Here is a 19,995-nt window from a genome sequence, read left to right as displayed (position 1 = left end):
AAAGAATGCTTAAAGGAGATCTAAGCGAATTATGGAAGTTCTCACTTGAGGCCATGTCTGGATCTTCTCAAAGGACTAATAGGGATCACTTCGAAGATTATATAAAGAATTTTGAGATCCTAGATACGACGACCGAGAATATTCCAATTATACCTTTTACCGAAGAAGAAGTTGATGATGTGAGGCGGCAACTGTTAGAAGAGCAGAAAAGTATAGAGCGAGAGAGGAAAACAAAGGCTGATTGGGACTTCAAAAAGAAGCAATCAACCCCACCATCAAGCCACGAGCCAAGTCCTCCACCATCACCACCTCCTCCTAGTCCTCCTCAACCTCTACAGACTGAGGAGTTGATTAAATCTGAGAAGCCGCAAGACTCCAAGAAAGAATAGGACAAAGAGAAAGAGCACAAGGAAGAGTTTGAACCAAAGCGTGAGAAGCAAGATCCGGAAGCAAAAAACTATAGAATATTCTTGGATCTACTAGCTACTGGATACACCCAAAAAGAGGAAGCTCATACAGCTTTTCAACTATCAACCCCTAAACCAGAAGAATACACGTTGAGCCCTCGTTTGGTGGAGCTAAATGAGATTGTAACAGATACAATGGATTTGCAACCACAAGCCGAAGATTGGGAAGAAGTGATGCAGAGACTGCAAGGATTAAGAGCCATATCAATGGCCAAAGAGATTGAGTATGAAGGGATGAAGTTGAGTGAAGTAAAGGTGAAAGCTGATGCACTTCAGAAGCAAAGTCAAGAGAAAATGGACAGCTAAGCACAACTGCAAGCTGAACTAGAAGTAGCACTGAAGAAATGTCAAGAGTTAGAAAGTCAAAATCGAGAAACCACTCAGAAGCTAATGAACTCTGAAGAAGAGTTCAGAAAATCACCAATGCTCTGACTGAAGCCGAAAACGAAAGGGAAGGGCTCACCCTACAGCCGATGGAAGAGTCAAAAGAGGTTGAGAGCTTGAGGGAGGCCAAAGACAAAGCTGAAATATCACATGAGGCTAGCCAATATGAGGTGATTGAACTAAAGGATCAAATCAAAGTGAAAGATCAAACGATTCAAAGGTTGAGAGCATCTCCGGGCAGAGCAAGAGCTGCTGGTGCAACTAGTACTAGCCAAGATAAAGATGTGTTTGAAGAAAAAATGACAGAACTTCAAAAAGAGCTGATGCTTGAAAAGAGGCAGAGAGTAATGCTAGCAGAGGGATCAATGGTGGTACAAGGAAGGTTAGAAGATGATAAAAAATCATTGAAAGCAGAATTGGATAGGCTTCAAAAAAGACTAGAAGATGGCACAAGGATGTTGTAGACAAAGAATGATGAGGTAAGGCAGAAGCTAGAGAAAGCTGATAGAGTCAATGTAGAACTTAATGACCTATTAGTAGCTGTGGTAGAACAAGCTCAGTTAGCAAAAGACGACTTACAGAAGCAACTGGACAAACTTAAGAGCCAACCAAGTGAAGAACCTCAACAAAGTCATGGGCCAGCTACTATGGAAGGAATTGATATAGAGAATGTGTCAGATCCGGTGGACAAAACAATACAAGAGGACATTCCTATGGGACCCTTACAAGAGCCGGGGGATTTGACACAAGAAGAAGAAGACAATCTACAGAAAGCAATAGAAGTAGCCATAGAAGTCACCACCAAAGAATCAATGCTGTGGGAGTAGAGGGTATTGAAGTCCATGACCATTCAAAGATTAGATGCAAATATCGTTCGACATGAATGGCTACAACACTCTCTCCCCTATCCTCTTTCAAAATATGAGGCTGCTACACTCAACAAGAGGATTAAAAGTTAGGTTTAATGGCCATGTGGTCGACCGCCCATCACTAACTGCCACTAACCCTAAGTGTACAGCTATACAATTGTGTGAGCCACTAACACTAAGTACAATGTGTATTGTGCCTTAGTGCATAAGATAAGAGAAGAAAGAAAGGGGGCATACAGTACGTTGGCTCTCTCCTTCAACCTGTGTGTGGCTATGGTGGTGTGTGTGTGAGTGTGTGCGTGCGTATTCTTCTTCCGTTGTGCTCCCAGCTCCTCCCTATCATCTGGTATCAGAGCGGTTTCATTCTCGAAATTGTTTTCCGTGCGCGCGCGTACTTTCAAGAGTGCAAATAGGATTCCGATTTTGTCATTGGCAAGTTCAGCTTCCCGAGAGCGTTTCCATCAAGTGTACTGGGGTTTTACCCCCCATTTGGAGCCATTTGAGCCATCAGAAACCCCATTCGAGCTACGGTTAGGAGCTGAAATTTTCAGCCCTCTTATGGTAGTTTGTGCTGCAGTGATTCCATAGCCAGTTACGGGTACCAGTGTTGCAGTCTCTTCCATCTTTGAGAGCCCATGGCTCATTCGGGAGTGTGTAGCCTCTTTTGGAGTGGACTCATACACACACATAGAGTGGGAGCTTGACAACATTGTCTTCTTCGACTACAGGTACATGTATAGGTACAGGTATAGGCTACAGGTTTCAGTGCTTGCGATATTATGGTTCCAGTGGGAGCAGTTGTTTATACGTACATGCATATGTTGACACTTTTGATAGTGTTTGAGCTCTTTTGAGAGCGGATTGACTCCCCGCAGGGATGTTTAGTTGCAGGCACATGCTTTTGACGCCTATTTGAGCGTCTTGACAGACTTGTACGTCTTTGTGGATACTGCCATTGTACGCTTTTGTGGAGCCATCTTTTGGCTAGTATGGCAGTCCTGGTCATTTCTGAGACTTGGTCCAGAAGATAGCCATTTCTGAGACTTGGCTATACGTTTTATGCTGCATAACCTACGTTGTTGAGGGTCGATAGCGTGAGGTTTTCATTGAGCTGGGGTATTCTCAAATGTGGAGATACCTTCGGTGATACAGGTAGCTGGAGCATCCCTTACGAGGCCTCTCCATATGACATGTATAGAGTGGTATAGGTGCTTTTGACGCCAAGTTGGCGGTCTATGGTCAGTTTGACTGTTTATACACCTCAGTTGGTCTCTATACAGTGTGCTTTTGAGAGGCATTGCTCTCTTCTATGCTTTGTGAGTGACATACTTGGTCATTTTGTCTTGTATTTTGGTTGACATAGTCCCAAATACAAAGGAGACTCTACCAAAAATTTTCCAGAATCTTTTGGTAGTTTTGTCACCATGTCTACTAGCAAAGATCGTGACATTTATGACATAAAGAAGTTTGATGGCACTAATTTTCATCTTTGGAAGAATCATATGCAAGATGTGCTTGTCCAAAAGAAATAGAAATTTCCTATTATTTATGCGACACAGATTAAAGAGATAAATTTGAATCACTTTCAGTGGAAGGAGCTTGATGAGCTATGCAGATCTACTATTAGATTGCACCTTGCTGAGTCAGTGTACTTTTTAGTTCTAGAATGTGAATCTGCCTATGCTTTATGGCAAAAGTTATGCAACACTTATGAGAAGGATACGGCAAGTAATAAGGTTTTCATGATGCGAAACTGTTTAACACTAGGTTGGTAATGGGACACTTTTATGTCCTGGGACACTTTTATGTCCTGGGACACTTTTATGTCTTGTTAAGTGACCATTTTTCTTGAATTATGTCAAGAGTGTCAAAATGGATTTTGAGGTGCTATCTATCTAGAAAGTTGTCTCATGAGCTGAAAAAAACTCCACATTTTTTTGGAATATCAATTCCATCTTTAACCTTGTCCTTGCACAACATTTCACAACCTAAACTGTGTAAAAAAACGGGTCCTGTTTTTGCCTTTTTTCAACTTTTTGCAACTATACCACTCTAGAATTCATGTTTGTGAGGTCTATAATGCTAGAGAACTATCTTTAGTAGTCCTCAACATATCCTGATGCTTCTAGAGAGAAATAAATATTAAAGTTGTAAGTTATGACCAAATTACAAAAATTGTAAAATCCTGTTTTTTAGCCAATTTTAGCTCTTCTATGATTTTTTTCATGGATTTCATGATATCTAAATGCATTTTTTATTCTCTATGCCGCATATTGTAACATAAATCTAATATTCCTTGAGTTTTGGGGCACCTAATGCCCTATTTTGCATAGTACACAACGATGGTTGATTTTTTCAATTATAGAAGAAACGAAACATTCTAGTATATCAAGTATAGCTTTTTCAATATTGTTAGTTTCTTGTGACAACTACATGCATTTTGTAGGTAGTAACCATATCTAGTCATAAGGATCAAATTTGGCTAGATATTGAATAGTTTCTATGGGATTCTACAACTCATAATGTTGAACCCAGTTTTTTCATGTTTGCTGTATTTAGCACTTCATCTTTGTCCCCAAGATTCCCCTTGGTAAGAGATGTATTATTATTTTGACATGCTCCATGGCTCCTTATGAACATAAAGGACAATAGGGAACTAAGAAAACATGCATATATTATTTGTATTGAGCGTGGCTATAGAAAGTTTGATGATAGGTTTGTAGAATGGTAAAAATTCAACTTTTTTGTACCTATTTATTTTGGCAAAACAAAAAATAGTGAGTGAGAAGAAATCATATGTTCTGGTCACCAACCCATTGAAGTTAACTAGGGAATTTATATCAAATCCTACAAAAATCCCTAATCTTATTTTTATGCAACAAAACGTAAGAAATGACTGTTTTGATGAAAATGTACTGGTCCATCAACTTTGGAGGCTTGGTGTGACCAAAAGATGAGAAATTTTACAAGTTTCTTATTTTTTCCATGTGTAGTAGGCCTTGAACTATAACCTCATGAAAGGATTTTACAAAATGAGTGGATCTACTATGGTTTTGGAGGTTTTTTTCAAAACCCTGAAAGGACACTTTTATGTCCTGTTAGGTTACCAACCTAGTGTTAACCTTCGCATGAAGGTGTTAGCCAGTGTTGCCAGTTATATTAATGACTTTGATTCTCTATTTTCCCAGATTCGTGCACAACGGATCAATATTGATGACGAGATGAAAGCAATATTCTTACTTTGTTCGTTGCCACCCTCATGGGATATCTTTTGCACAGTTGTCAGAAACTCTGCTCCTAATGGTATGCTAGTGTACATTGATGTCACTAGTTCTCTTTTGTCAGAGGAAATGCGCCGCAAGGCTATGGATAGCTCGCATCATGGCGAAGCTCATTATGTGCAAAAGGATGGAAAACAACATAAAGGTCGTTCTTGGAATCGTGAATCCAAGAAAGAGGGCAATAGAGATGCTTCAAAGGGTAGATCAAAGTCTCCTCGTCGTCGCAATGTTCAATGCCATTATTGTGATAAGTTTGGTCACATAAAGAAGGATTGTTATGCTTGGAAGTGTGACAAAGGTAAAGGCAAAGGCAAAGGTGATAAAGAGGAGAAACCAAAGAGTTCGGTTAAGATTGAAGAACTGAACATAGTGCAAGATGATTGTGATGCACAAGACATCAATATGTTGACTGAAAATAATGATGTATTTTATGATGCACAAGAAACTCTATCTTTGCAGAGTTCTATGCCAGCAGAGCTACTTGTTAGTGGTGAAGTGTCCCATACATGGATTCTTGATTCGTGCGCTTCGTTGCATGTCACACCTCATAGGCATTGGTTTACTACATATGAGGAAACCATTGGGACTGCTACGCTAGGTGACAGCTACTCTTGTGACATTGTGGGCATAGGTGATATTGCTATGGTTATGGCAAATGGGGTGAGGTTTACCATACATAATGTGCGTCATGTTCCAGCTTTGACACGAAATTTGATTTCGGTTGGACGTCTTGATGACTTGGGTTACAAAGTCACTTTTCATTAGTAGTCTTGGCGTATTGCGAAAGGTCATCTTATTTTAGTCCATGGTTCTAAAGTTGGTACACTTTATCCTCTTTATGTATCTAACAAGAACAGTGTTCTTTCTGTAACCGAGCTGCCAATTGTTGCTTTGTGGCATAGCCGGTTAGGTCATATGTCAAAGAAGGGAATGGAAAATCTTTCTCGTTTGGGCTACTTACCGTCTTTATCATTTTTTGATTTTCCCTTTTGTGAACACTGTCAATATGGTAAGCAAACACGAGCACATCGTACACAGTCTTTTGACAAAGAAAGAAAGCCCTTAGAGCTTGTGCATAGTGATTTATGTGGGCCTATGCCTTCTAAATTCTATGGTGGTGCGTCTTATTATGTTACGTTCATTGATGATGCAACACGGCATGTTTGGGTTTATGCCATGAAGTCTAAAGATGAGACTTTTTTTTGTTTCAAAAAGTTCTTATATAGTGTGGAAACTCAAGTCTGAACATAAGTTGAAATCTTTACGCTCAGACAATGGTGGAGAATATGTCTTCAAAGAGTTTGCAGACTTCTGTTCAAGTAGGGGAATTAAGCGCGAGTTTATAGCTCCTTATACCCGTGCACAAAATGGTGTTGCTGAACGAATGAATAGGACCATCCAAGAGAGGATTATGTCTATGCTATCACAGGATAATTTACCGCAAGCGTTTTGGGCTGAAGCATTATACACTGCTGTGTATTTGATCAATAGATCACCACATGCTTGATTATAGTTTCGTGTACCTTTGGAGTTATGGTCAGGACATAAGTTGTCTTATGAAAAACTCCGTACATTTGGCTGCGAAGCTTATGTACATGTATCCAAGGAGTTGCGTGCTAAGCTTGACCCTAAGTCCAGGAAATGCATCTTTATTGGCTATGGTGTAGATGGTCAATTTGGCTATCGTTTATGGGATCCGGAAAGTCGATCATTAATCCGTAGCACTGATGTTGTCTTCAATGAGACCAAGATGGATAGGAAACCAATGAAAGAGGTTGAATTCCGGAAAGTGACGTTTTTCGATGTATCACCTCCTCCACAGATAGCTCCAGAGCCAATTACTACACAGGCTAGTACAAGCTCTGATCAACCGAGGAGATCTCAAACAGTCTCACATCTGCCAGAACGGTTTGTTCCAAGCGTGGACTTTTGTTGCTGACAGATAGTGGTGAGCCTTCTTGTTACAAAGAGGCTATGCTAGCCAATGATAAGGTTCAGTGGGAACATGCTATGAAGCAGGAGCTATCTAGTATTGCAAAGAACAAAACATGGGAACTTGTTCCATTGCCAAAAGGTAGGAAGCTTTGCCTTGTAAATGGGTTTACAAGAAGAAGATTGCATCCAATGACGTTGAGAATGACAAAGCTTGTTTAGTGGCCAAAGGTTTCAAGCAAGAATATGGTGTAGATTTCCAGAAAATCTTTTCTCCAGTGGTCAAGATGACGACCCTAAGAATGTTTCTTGCTTTGGTTGCCACTGAAGATATGGAGCTTGATCAAATGGATGTCATTAAAACTTTCTTACATGGTGATCTTGAGGAAGAGATTTATATGTAGCAACCTGAAGGGTTTGTGCTCAAGGGCAAGGAACATTTGTTCTGTAAGCTTCTGAAAAGTCTCTATGGCTTGAAGCAATCGTCCAGACAATGGTATCAAAAGTTTGATGCACTTATGTGTTCCCTAGGCTATAAGCGTAGTAATGAGGATCCATGTCTTTACATGAAAAGACAACCAAATGGACAGCTTATTATGCTTATCCTTTATGTAGATGATATGCTTATTGCTGGTCATTCTAAGAAGGACATTGCTGACTTGAAAACCAAGCTGAAAAGTCAATTCGGCATGAAAGATCTGGGTGAAGCCAATCACATTTTGGGTATGCGCATTACTCGTGATTGTAAGAAGAGGTTGTTGTACCTTTAGTATGTGCACAAGATTGTTGATTGTTTCAACATGCAGAAGGGGAAGGCCTTGAGTACTCCATTTCCTGCATATTTGAAACTTAGCAAGAACGATTGTCCCAAATCTGTTGAGGAAAAAGCTGTGATGGTTCCTTATGCTTCAGCTTGTGGTAGTCTCATGTATGCTATGGTGGCTACAAGACCTGACATTGCACATGCAGTGGGAGTTGTCAGCAGATTTATGTCTAACCCTGGTAAAAAGCATTGGGTTGTTGTCATTTCAATTCTCAGATACTTGAGTGGCGCTGCAAATAGAAAGTTATGCTATGGTCGTGGAGAGTCATCCATTCAGGGATTTGTAGATAGTGACTATGCAGGCTGTGTTGACAGTTGTAAATCAACAACAGGTTGGATTTACACATTTGTTGGTTCTGCTATTTCTTGGAGATCTGTTCTTCAAGATTGTACCTCCATTTCTACCACAGAGGCAGAGTATGTTGCATTGAGTGAAGCATGCAAAGAAGCTATTTGACTTGCTCTCCTAGTGAAAGATCTTGGATTGGAGTAGTGTACACCAGTTCTTCATTGTGACAGTCAAAGTGCTATTACCTTGGCTAACAATCCAGTGTTTCATTCTAGAATGAAACACATTGATGTGCGCTATCACTTTAGTCGTGAATTCCTGGCAAACAAGAGCCTTGATTTAATGAAGATTCCTACGTCAGAGAACACAACGGATGCACTCACTAAGAGTCTCTCCAGCCATCAGTTTCAACACTGTCATGAGTTGATGGGCATTGGGTGAAGAGTGGTGATCTTCCATTTTTATCGTCTCCCACATTGGCCATCAAGTGGGAGAATGTTAGGTTTAATGGCAATGTGGTCGACCGCCCATCACTAACTGCCACTAACCCTAAGTGTACAGCTATACACTTGTGTGAGCCACTAACACTAAGTACAATGTGTATTGTGCCTTAGTGCATAAGATAAGAGAAGAAAGAAAGGGGACATACAGTACGTTGGCTCTCTCCTTCAACCTGTGTGTGGCTATGGTGGTGTGTGTGTGAGTGTGTGCGTGCGTATTCTTCTTCCGTTGTGCTCCTAGCTCCTCCCCATCATTAAAGAGGAGCCTATAGTGTTGCTGTACCATGAAGACATCACCAAACCAGAAGGTGTTAAGCTCATTGTGGACTCTCAACCAAAATGGAGGAAGGCATGGCTCACTAAATACCCACAATATTTAGTACATTTGGTAGAGGCGCCTAAAATGATCAGAGATGACCTTAGCTTTTTCCCTCTACCAAGGATGTGGACATGGAAGGAACATGAACTGCTGAAGAGAAGCCACCCCACGTGGCTCAACTACCCGAAGCTGCCAGGCTTGAAGGCAGGCGAGAGAATGACTGGGCAATACATGGTGAAAACTCTAACGGGAGCCATCAAATTGTTCACTGGCTCGCCTGACCTCTCTTGCATTATGCTTAGAAAGATATGTAAAACACTTCTGGCAGTCTTTGAGGCCTTCAAACCTAGAAAAGCAACAGACAGTATATTCTTCTTCCAAGACACTTATAGATGTACTTACGACCTGTCTGCTCAACCTTCACATGAGGTGATACATGCCCTCTACCAAAGAATAATGTTCTTGTCCTCATACCATCTCCAAGCCTTTGAAGAAGCCTTCTACACTGGATTTTTTACCATTGACACAGATATATTCGGCCCAACATTATTGGTCCAGGATGCACGGTATGAGTCCGTTTTGAAGATGCGCGACATCCTCCACTGAAGCAGCGGCTCTACTGTCATGTCAGGGACGACATGAGCTAGGAGGGGGGGAGTGTTAGCTGAAGATGGGTGGCCACACTCAACTGAAGACTGACAAAATGATAAAATAAGGAAATCCTATGTAGTCATTCCCTGATTAAGAAAACCCATAATTTCACTTGTAAATACTTGGGGCTTGCAGAAGTTTCCAATTTTGTATATTATTTTTCCATTAGACTAAGTAGGATTTCGCCTTGGAACATGAGGTTTTGTATTTGGAAGGTATATATACCAAATTCTAACCTTAATAAAAGAAACCCTTTTGTTCATTCTATGAAGTGTCTGTGAGAAGTGTATTTTGTGTACGAGAGAGAGCGAGAGCTTATCTTGATGCTACGCGCACACTCGTGGTCGGAATCGAGTACGGAGAAGTGCAGTGTGTTGCCCCCGGAGAGAGCTACGTGCCAATACCCACACTGCGCGTGTACAGCCCGTCTTCGCGAGATTGACCCGGAGCTATTTCTAGGGATTCGGTAAGCAAACGGTGTCTGTTTTTGTATTTCAGAATATCCACGCGTTTGTATTGAGTAGAGCTACACATTAGGCACCTTATTTTCAGAAACGTTGATCTGCAAAAACCTATGAGACATCTTACGTGATTCTGCACTGGGTGTTTATGGGTAGGGTTTTGGGTCACGGACCTTAGGGAGAGTGGCCTATTGGTGTTAATAGGATATCCCTCAAGTTTCGTAGCGTTTCGAGAATGTCTAATGGGTATTTGGCTCATGGAAGCGTTGTAGGAAATCTCCTCCTGTGCACAATAGTAGACTGTAACTTAGACAGGGTGTCAACCTAGGTAGGCCAGGAAGTTTTTAAAGCCATGGCAACATAGGTAAGCCAGGATGTTTTTTAAGATGAAGGCCATAATTGCTACACTGTGTAATTACAAAACTTCTCATGTCTAAGAGAAGAGTTGTGAAACAATTAGGGCTCTTAGTTTCCAATGTGCCAAAAAAGATTCAAAATTCAAAGAGATGAATTGGATTTCTTTTAGTATTAAGAATGTGATTGACCCTTACATCTATGTTGCTCTCTCGATCCTTTTGTTGCATCTCTATCTATGTTTTGTGCACAAGCATGGTAATGGTTTACATCATCACCTCATATCTCTCTCTCTCTCTCAGGTCATTGTTTGTTTCTACGATATTAAAAATCCCACCCCCTCTCCCTTGTTGAGAAAGTATGTGAGCATGTAAGCACTTGCGTTCAGAATCGAGACTCATTGGCTATATCTTTTAGGTCTTTCTTCTTCTTCTTCTTCTTCTTCTGCTCTCTCTCTCTCTCTCTAAACTCATTTGATAGTATATATCACTCAATTATTTATTTTGGTAAGTGATATTAAAAATTCTTTCTTTATGTGTGTGTGTGTGTGTGTGCACGCGCGCCTGCGTGTGCACTCCTTATTTAATCTATGCAACAAAACAATTCCTTGTAAGTTAAGCTTCGCGCTTGAGATTATAGATTAACCAATCTTAAACCGGGTTAATAGGAAGTAAAATGGGTAAAAATAGTCAAAAGATGTTCTTAGCTTATATATGCTAGTGTGTGACCCACGCATTGCCGCGACCAAGAAAAGCATGGCCATTGGGTCACACACACACACATAGCTATAGGTGTGTGTGTGTGTGTGCGCACACAAGCTAGGAGGTTGTGTGTGTGTGTGCACGCGTGCACAAGCTAGGAGGGTGTACTTTAGTCCTTGTAATCACTCCAAGAAGATGGAAATTCCCTCTTTTTTTCTTATTACATCTTGTGATCAAGACTTGTGAAGTAGATCTTTGATGTCTATTTGGATTGTTCTTATGACCATAAATATTCTCTTCTCTCTCTCTCTCTCTCTCTCTCTCTCTCTCTCTCTCTCTCTCTCTCTCTCTCTCTCTCTCGTGTAAGCGCACGTGCAAACACACACACACATCAAGTTTTGAGTTCAATAGATCTTTGAGATCTCTCTCAATGAATAACAAAAGATAACTATAATAACCTTTGCGTGTAGCAAATTAGTTATCATAGTTCCCTTTTAAATATCGTGTCTTACATTCAAGACTTCCTACATAGAGCTTTAAAGTCTCTGGATGTGTTCCTATGACATTAAAATAACTCTCTCTCTCTCTCTCTCTCTCTCTCTCTCTCTCTCTCTCTCGGATGGGTGTCTAACCTCACTCCTATCTTATTGCAGATATAGCGAGAACCACAAATATAATTGTCCATCCATGACGAAGCTGAATTGACTAGTGCATAGATGCTACAAGAGGTTGTCAATCTCTTGGAAAAAAACAAACAACGTGCATCTAACTCAAGATAACTTCAAATGACTGAAATCACCAAAAGCTAACTACTCATCGGCAAACAAATCACATCCGCTACAGCATCAAATGACATCCAAACGTTATGAAACTTCTAGAACATGTTTATAAGACCTAAGCACACATGCTTATGGTCTCAAATCTCACTTTAGGTCAAGTACAAAAATCATGATTATTAACAGCAGTGAGTTTTTGACCTAGTCGTTTTTGACCCAGAATGCATCTAAATGCTTAGCAATGATGCCCCAATACCCCACCTATACTTATTTTATGATTTTGAAGCTTAAATTCCTACTTATGTGATGAAATTAGACCGCGGGTCGGCCACGCCAAAAGCTACAGAATATTGTGAAATGCTTACATGAATGCGTAGAGCTCTTAGTTACGATTGGAACGCAACAGACGGGACTACAATGTGACAATCAGGGAGGGAGTAGGAAGCGTGAGAAGGAGAGAAGTGAGCGTCATTAGTTCACGTTGTGCTTCATTATCCAAAAACTTATAAAAAACTTACAAAAATTGGCTTTTATACCTTAGCCAAGGTTTTTGGTGGTAAAAACTAATAATCTGCGAGCTCTAACTAAAGACAGGTTGATACAATCTGGAAGCTTGTAGCCTGGCTCATCAATTACAAAAGTTTATCCAAAAAATAGGAATTACAATATTCCCGATTCATCAAAATAATAAATGTTTTTACAATGAAAGCTCCAAAAATTGGTATCCGAGTTAGCCTACTGCTAACATTCCCCCCTCCTTGCTTGTGTCGTCCCTTGACACTGCTTTATGGGCTGAGGTAATCTTCGAATTGACGGCTGGTGAGGCGGTCTTTAAGCGCATGAAGTGCCTTCTCGTATCTGAGTCTTCTTTCTTTGTCAAGAACCTGTAGGAAGTGCATGGTGATTCTGTTTTTAAGCTCAATGGCTAAATAGCCAACAAATCTGGAGGTTAAGTTGCTCACTAGCCAAGAAATATTCGTTCGCCAAGTGAAGAACCCTGTATAGAACGCTTCCTCAAATTTCAACATATTACTTGAGGGCAAAAACATGCATCTAGCGTAGAAGCCGTAAAGACTTCTTCGTAAGGCTAGCCGCTTAGGTCGTAGCAAAGACCCTTATTGCCCTCGAGGAATGACATCCACGGTGCTTGTGCTTGCTCTGGCTCGTGAAAAGCTTCAATGCATGTGAGCAGCATTCGGCAAATTTTGTAGAGCATGGTAAATGAGAGATCTAGGAGACTTTTGAAGAATGTCATGGCGCTCGTTAGGGTTTTCACCATGTATTCCTCTATCAGTGCTCCTTGCTCTGGTGCTGGCAATCTTGGATAGTTGAGCCATGTAGGCCGCTTCTTATTCAGTGCTTCATGTGCTTGCCATGTCCTTACCCTTGGTACATGACAAAAGGTTGGGTATTTTTGAAGGGCCACAGGTGCTCTTGTGAACAGAATCAAATATATGGGATTCTTGTTCAGCCAGCTCTTTCTCCACTTGAGGTGGACTTCCTCTGCGCCTTCTGCCTGCATATCTTTATATAATCTTTCTTTGACCTGTAAAAGCTCTACCTTGATCAAAGGATATGGCAATGATTGTTGATGCCATTGTGCATTGATATGGTTGGAAGTGAGTTGAGTAACATTGAATGAATAGAGAACTATCAACTCCCAATCCAGTGCTTCTTTCCATTGTTCATTTGTCTCCTGAGCAACCTGCTCCTTGTTCAGCTTTAGACAGCTGGACCATTGGCACTTGCTCAACATCTGTTATTGGTACCTGGAAATCTGCCTCTCCTCCTAGCCCTTCTGCCGGCTGTGTTTCCATCTCAGCGAAAGAGAGTAATGGAATTCCAACATTTGGTTGCTCTGAGGTACCAGCTTCTTCTTGTGTCTCTCGCTATCCCTCTCTCAGCATCTGATTGTCCCTCTTTAGCTCGGCTATCTCCTTGAGCAACTGTTCTTCTCTTTGTACCCGCATTAGTGCAAGGTCTCTCTTTGTTGTGACTGATCTAGCTTTATCTCTAGCTCAAGATCTTTGTTCTTATTTTCCAAAGCCTCGTAGACTTCATAGGTACCTTTGATCGAGGCAACTGTGGGAGTTTCCCTTCTCTGTTGCAAAAATGTTGCATGATCATTGATCCTTTGCTCTGAATATTGCAGTGAAGCATTTGCTACGTTGAGCTGCACTTGGAGCTTTTGTACTGATAGAGTTGTGGCTAAGAGTTCATTGGTTACCTCTGTCCGTTGTTGGTCTTTGGTCTTGCAAGCATCTGATAACTTCGTGAGAAGTTCTCCCAGTTCTTCCATTTCCTTTTGTTGCTTCTCTTTTGCTAGCTGGTGTTGTTTTGCTTCAGCTCTCAGCTCTTATATTTGTCTTTGCAGCTCTATGATGACATTCATCATGTCCTCTAGCTCTCCTTGGAAAGCGTCGATGACCATCTCCAGCTCTCTAGCCTTAGCACTACGGCTAAGTGCTACTGTTCACATTTTCTTTGTCATTTCCTACATCTGTTTTGCATATTCATTAACTTGCAGGATGACCTTGTCATTTGTCCGCCAATCTTCATGCTCTGTAGGTTGCCTAGATGTTCAACTGTCTCTATGTATGGCTCCTTGGGTGAGGTTGTGGTTGCTTGTGGTTGCGTCGGGGTCTCTACCTCTCCTTGAGGCTGTGTGGTTGCCTCGGCTGTTTTGTCTTCTTGAGGCTTCATGGATGCCTCCGTCATTTCCTATTGGGTGGGTGTAGATGGGGTCATTTCTGTTTCTGTTCCCTTGGGGTGCTCAAAACTGGCTGTCTCCTATGGTTCAAGCTCCTTTTCTTTGGCTTGCTCGCCCTCAGTGGGTCTAACTGTTGGTGAAGGTGGAGGGCTCGACGTCGGGTGATCTTCTTGTATTGTATATGGTGATGATGTTCTGGGAGACATCTCACCCTGTTTGTGCTGCGCTTCACTTTGTTGGGCCGCTTCAGCTTGTCTCTGCTGCTTTTTCACATTTTCCTTTGCTTTTCTTTTAGCTTCTTGAGCTTATTTTGCTTTAAGGCTTCTGCTTCCACGTACATGCGTTCAAGAGAATCCTTGGGATCTTCTAGTTCTCTCCTTGCAGGATTCTTGGTTCGGGGGCCTTTTATATCTCTTGGAACCCACCTTGTCTGGTCCCTCACTTGCAGCTTGGCGGTTTCTTTCGTAAGTGTGTTTCTCTTTTTCAAAGCTCGCCTTCTTTTGCTGAGGTTCCTCTTGGTGTGCAACCACTGCTTTCTTCTTCTTTTCTTCTATTCTAGCTCTCCTCTTCATTATCTGACCTTTCACTGCTATGTGCATCATGAGAGCTCTTTGCTAATTCTTTATCTGACTTGTAAATTCTCTTTGACGATCGTGTGGTTATGGGAGATGGTTGTGTAGACACAATCCATGTGTTGTAATCTGGGGCAGGTGGAAAATTGTCTGACATACCAATAACATGGTATGCTATTCCTGTAAATACCTCAGGTGCACCTAGATACATGATTTTACCTTCTTTCTTGGTGCCCTTTACTGTTGATAGCACATATTGAGCGTGGTCAATCTGTTGCTTGGTTGTCAACTTCAACACTTGGGTAAATGTAGGCGCAACTGCATGATTAGGTGTTGTGTACCTTGACGGTCTCTTTGCTAGGAAATGGAAGTGTTGATGATACAACCGTGCTGGTTCTTTCACTTGCTTTTGGATGAGGTCGATCAAGGTTGCTACAGTAATCTCCTTGGTGAAGGTGCCAAATTCTCTTTCTGTCCCAAGCCCTCATTGTCATCCCTTCTGCTGGAAACTTCAAAGCCTTGGCCACAATTTTGTTTGTGATCACTACTTCAATTTTCTGCCCTTGTTGGTCAGTGATTTGGACTGATCCATCCTCCTTAATTGTAGACAAGAGCTCATAGGCTTTCTAGAGGTCTATGCCACACAGTTCTCGGTCGTAGAATTCTCTGAGGCCATGCCTTCTATTGGCCTCCTTTGTGTCTGGCTTTGCCGCGACATCATAGATTTCTTTTGGTAGTAGTTGCAACTCTACTTGATGTCCTTCTTCACTTTTAAACCTACCTGTGAAAACTGTGGTGTTGTTCTCTTCAAACTGTTCTCTGGACAGATATGTTGCTTTGGCCGTCTTTTACTGAACTGGGGTCCATTTGGTATGGTGGCAACTCTTGTAGCTTCTCTTTTTGAGAGACCCTCTTCTTGGCCTTCTCCGCATCTTGCATTTCTCCTGTTAAGTGAATAGAGTGTCAAAGTTAGAAAATTTTTACAATTTCCGCTTTGAAATGCCCTTAAGTCTGAATTGCTGACAAGTTGAGTCCAATTTTCTTCAAATCAATTTTGAACATGCATAGACGCATAAAAACATGTAAAGGTCAAATTCATAAAGTCCAAGCAAAAATTTGCAACAAAAGTAAATAGTTGCGATTATTTAAAGCTGAGAAATTTTTTCAACTTTTTGCATTTTTGGCATCATAGGCTTGAAATATATAGCAATTAGATACTCTAAGTGAAGTGTGGGCTCATTTGAGTGCATAGGGTGGAAATGATACCAGATTTAGGCTTTTCGTCTCTAAAACAGTAGATATAAAGGGATTTTGAGATTTTGAGATCCATATTTTCTCAAACTTGGTCAGTGGGCTTGGGACATCATTTTCTTTGGTCCCATAAGGTCAAAGTTGCAATTTTCCTCCATTTTGGCAAAAAAGTAAATAATCAGGATTATTATCTTTTTCATCAAAATGAACATTTTTTGGTGCAACTTGGTTTTAAGCATGATGTAAACTCTATGTATGAGATATGAGGTGATTTGGATCAAAAAATGTGATAGATAACTCAAAATTTGGATTGGAAGGACTTCTTTGCGTTTTTTTGACAACTTTCCAAGTTATCATTAATCATTTTGGCTCATACTTGACATGTGACCTGTAATAGGTGTGTACAAGTGATAGGTAATATGAAGATACCATTTTCAAGCCAATTTTTTTTAAAAAAAGTAAATAATCACGATTATTTACAACAGTCAGCTTTTTTGCTAAACTTGACAAATTTTGACCTAAACATATTCAATACACCTAAAACAAGTCCTAAATTGAATTTGGTCAAGTTTTGTCTTGTCGGAATCACTTCATGCTTTGTTAACTCTGAATTTACCATTTTTTGTGACTACATGGCCTTGGAGTTGGTTAGTCACTTTTGAAGCTATGGACTTGTCCGCTACATAGTCCTGAAGCAACCCATCCAGTTTTGACCCATTTGGAGTCAGTTTGACTTCGTATGTCAAATTTGATGCTTTGTAGCCTTCGAGCTCTTTCTTGCTTTTCGAGAGCTTACTTTGATTGTTTTTATGAAACCAACCATATACATTGTGTATAGACCCAGTCTACAAGCTGTCTGTGGAGTCAGACTCCAATTCTGGCATCTATAAAAAACTAGCTTTTCTATTTGGGACCCCCCTTTACCCCTGCCGAATGGTCAACTGTTGATAGAAGTGTTCTATTCTATAGGAGCATGCTACAGTTCAAGTCTCGTTCAATTTGGTTGAGCTGACAGGCCGCTATGGTCAATTTTTAGTCGTAGGACTTTGTGCACTGCTCGGATTCTAGGGTTTTTTCCTAGGGTTTAGACTAGCTACCAGTCATACAGAATGGATCATTGATAAGTATAGAACTTACCCCTCATGTCTCGTGTGAGATGGCACTGTAAACGAGCGATTGTGGACTCCGAAAATCATGTGCGAAGAAGGTCGAAAGCTCTCTCTCTAAGGGCGACAAGTGGAAATGAGGTGATTTTAGACTACCTTGGATATCTACACTCAGACTTCCCAAACCATTTTTTCCCAAATTCCCCAGTTAGGCCTACTAGGCCGTGAAATCTATGTTAGACTCAAAAATTTTCGCAATCGGATTTTTGTAGCTCATTCTACAAGAATTTTGCAAAAGTAGGCCTTGGCCGCCTAATTTAGGCTTCCTGCTTCCATCTATCAATTTGATTGAAATTTTTTGTGCCTGTCCTTCTGATTATCTGCGTATCTGCAATTTTTTCATATGAGCTCTTTTGTTATTTATTATTAATTTTTGATCTGTTTATTAAAAAATTAAAGAAAATAACAAAATGTGCTAAAAAAACAAAGTGAAAATCCAATAATTAAGAAAATCCATTGAAAAACACAGCTTTATTTTTTTTTGTTGGATTTCTAGTCCCAATATCAAGAAAAATGATGAAAAATAACAAGAAAATACTATTTTTTGATTATTTTTGATAGTATATACACTAGTTACACTCATCTGGGAGATGTTATCAGTTAAGTTTCCCTTGTTGATGACTTGTAAGGGCATTATTAAGTAATTTTGCAAAAAATTACACGTTAACATCAAATTTTTTCCTCCCTCTTCAAACATTGCCCGTAATTACTTAGTTCCCTTCCACCCCTCCTAAATGGCGTACTCCGGGACGACTGTGTGCATGGGTTGCACAATCGTATCTATGAATAGCCTTGGTTGGCTCTACCATGCTTTGAAGATCAATGCAACTCGAACCATTATGTTGTGCAAGAAGTGGGTCTTGAATAATTAACTCAAGGGTTTCTGATGTCGAGGTTTTTTTTTGCTGTCTTGCAAAAAGCAATTCTTGTAGCTTTTGTTCTCTTTGCTTATACTTATTTTATGATTTTGAAGCTTAAATTCCTACTTATGATGAAATTAGGCCACAGGTCGGTGACGCCAAAGGCTATAAATACCGTGAAATGCTACGTCAATGCGTAGAGCTCTTACCTGCGATTGCAACGCAACAAACGCGACTGCAATGTGACAACCGGGGAGGGAGTAGGAAGCACGAGAAGAAGAGAAGTGAGCGCCGTTAGCTCAAGTTGTGTTTCATTAACCAAAAACTTATAAAAAACTTACAAAAGTTGGCTTTTATAACTTAGCCAAGGTTTTTGGTGATCAAAACTAATATTAATGAAATGGAGTCCATGCTCTTAAATGAAATGAGTTTTTACAAACTAAAATAACAAAAAAAAGTGGAAGAGGACGAAAAAGACTTTGTGTGACCCAATTTTCAATGGTCCTCTTTAAAGAAAGAGGTACACAAATGTCAACACCTTTCACAAAAACCTAAAAAAAATATTAAAAAACAAGCAATTGTATACGTGTCCTCCATCCGATCGACTTACATCCACGGTCCACAATTTGCACCCAAAATCCACCTACCTCACTATGGTCTTCTACAGATCAACAAACATAATATTGTTTTGTGACACTACATGTTTAAAAATAATAGTGTCACTTTCTATTTTTCTCAAAGAAGCTTTTTATTAGGAAATTCTTGTCAATAGCCTTATGTAGGCATAGTGAATTTTCACCTTGTTTAATCTTTATTGCTTCTTGACAATTGAAATCAGTTTTTTAATGCTTAGCATGTAATTTTGTCACAAATTGTCTCGCAAAAAACGGCAATTTTGTTTAAAAATAATGAAGCAATTCATCTCCAAAGGCTACATAATCAACTCAAATTCTAGTTTGAGTATTTTGTATTTATAGACAATTAGTCTTTGGCCTCTAAAGGCCTTAGAATCTATACGATGAAGGTAGTTCAATTTTTTTTGCTAGACACGTGTCCCTCAAAAGAGCTTTAAAAAGTATTGAAGAGAATTGAAAAGAAAGAAACCATGTTCTTTCAATTGATCTTTCCCAAAACCATGTTCTTTCAAACGATCTTTCCCAAAAGCTGCATTCATTTTTGGCCTGCAGAAGGCCATAGTGGGGTGGGTGGATTTTTGGTGCAAATTTTGGACCGTGGATGCAAGTCATTCCAATGGAGGACACGTGTACAATCTGCTTGTTTTTTAATATTTTTTCTAGGTTTTTGTGAAAGGTGTTGACAATTGTGTACCTCTTTCTTTAAAGAGGACCGTTGAAATTTTTGTCACACACAATCTTTTTCGTCCTCTTTCACCCTTTTTGTTTAATTTTAGTTTGTAAAACAGTTCTTTCATTTAAGAGCATGGGCTCCATATCATAAAAAAATTTAATATCCTAATCGATTGAATATCTTATTTATCAATCATCTTATGTTGCACATCTTTTGAGAACTATATCCCTTTCACTCTCTCTCACTTCAAAGGCTTACGTTTCTTTCCTTCAACGTGTGGTTGTGAGGCACAAATGGATTTGGAGGTCCATTTCTTTCCCT

Source organism: Adiantum capillus-veneris, chromosome 17 (genome assembly GCF_014529385.1).
Source record: "Adiantum capillus-veneris isolate H3 chromosome 17, ASM1452938v2, whole genome shotgun sequence".
Classification (NCBI taxonomy): domain Eukaryota; kingdom Viridiplantae; phylum Streptophyta; class Polypodiopsida; order Polypodiales; family Pteridaceae; genus Adiantum; species Adiantum capillus-veneris.
The sequence above is the reverse complement of the archived record's forward strand: the minus strand, read 5'-3'. Positions refer to the sequence as shown.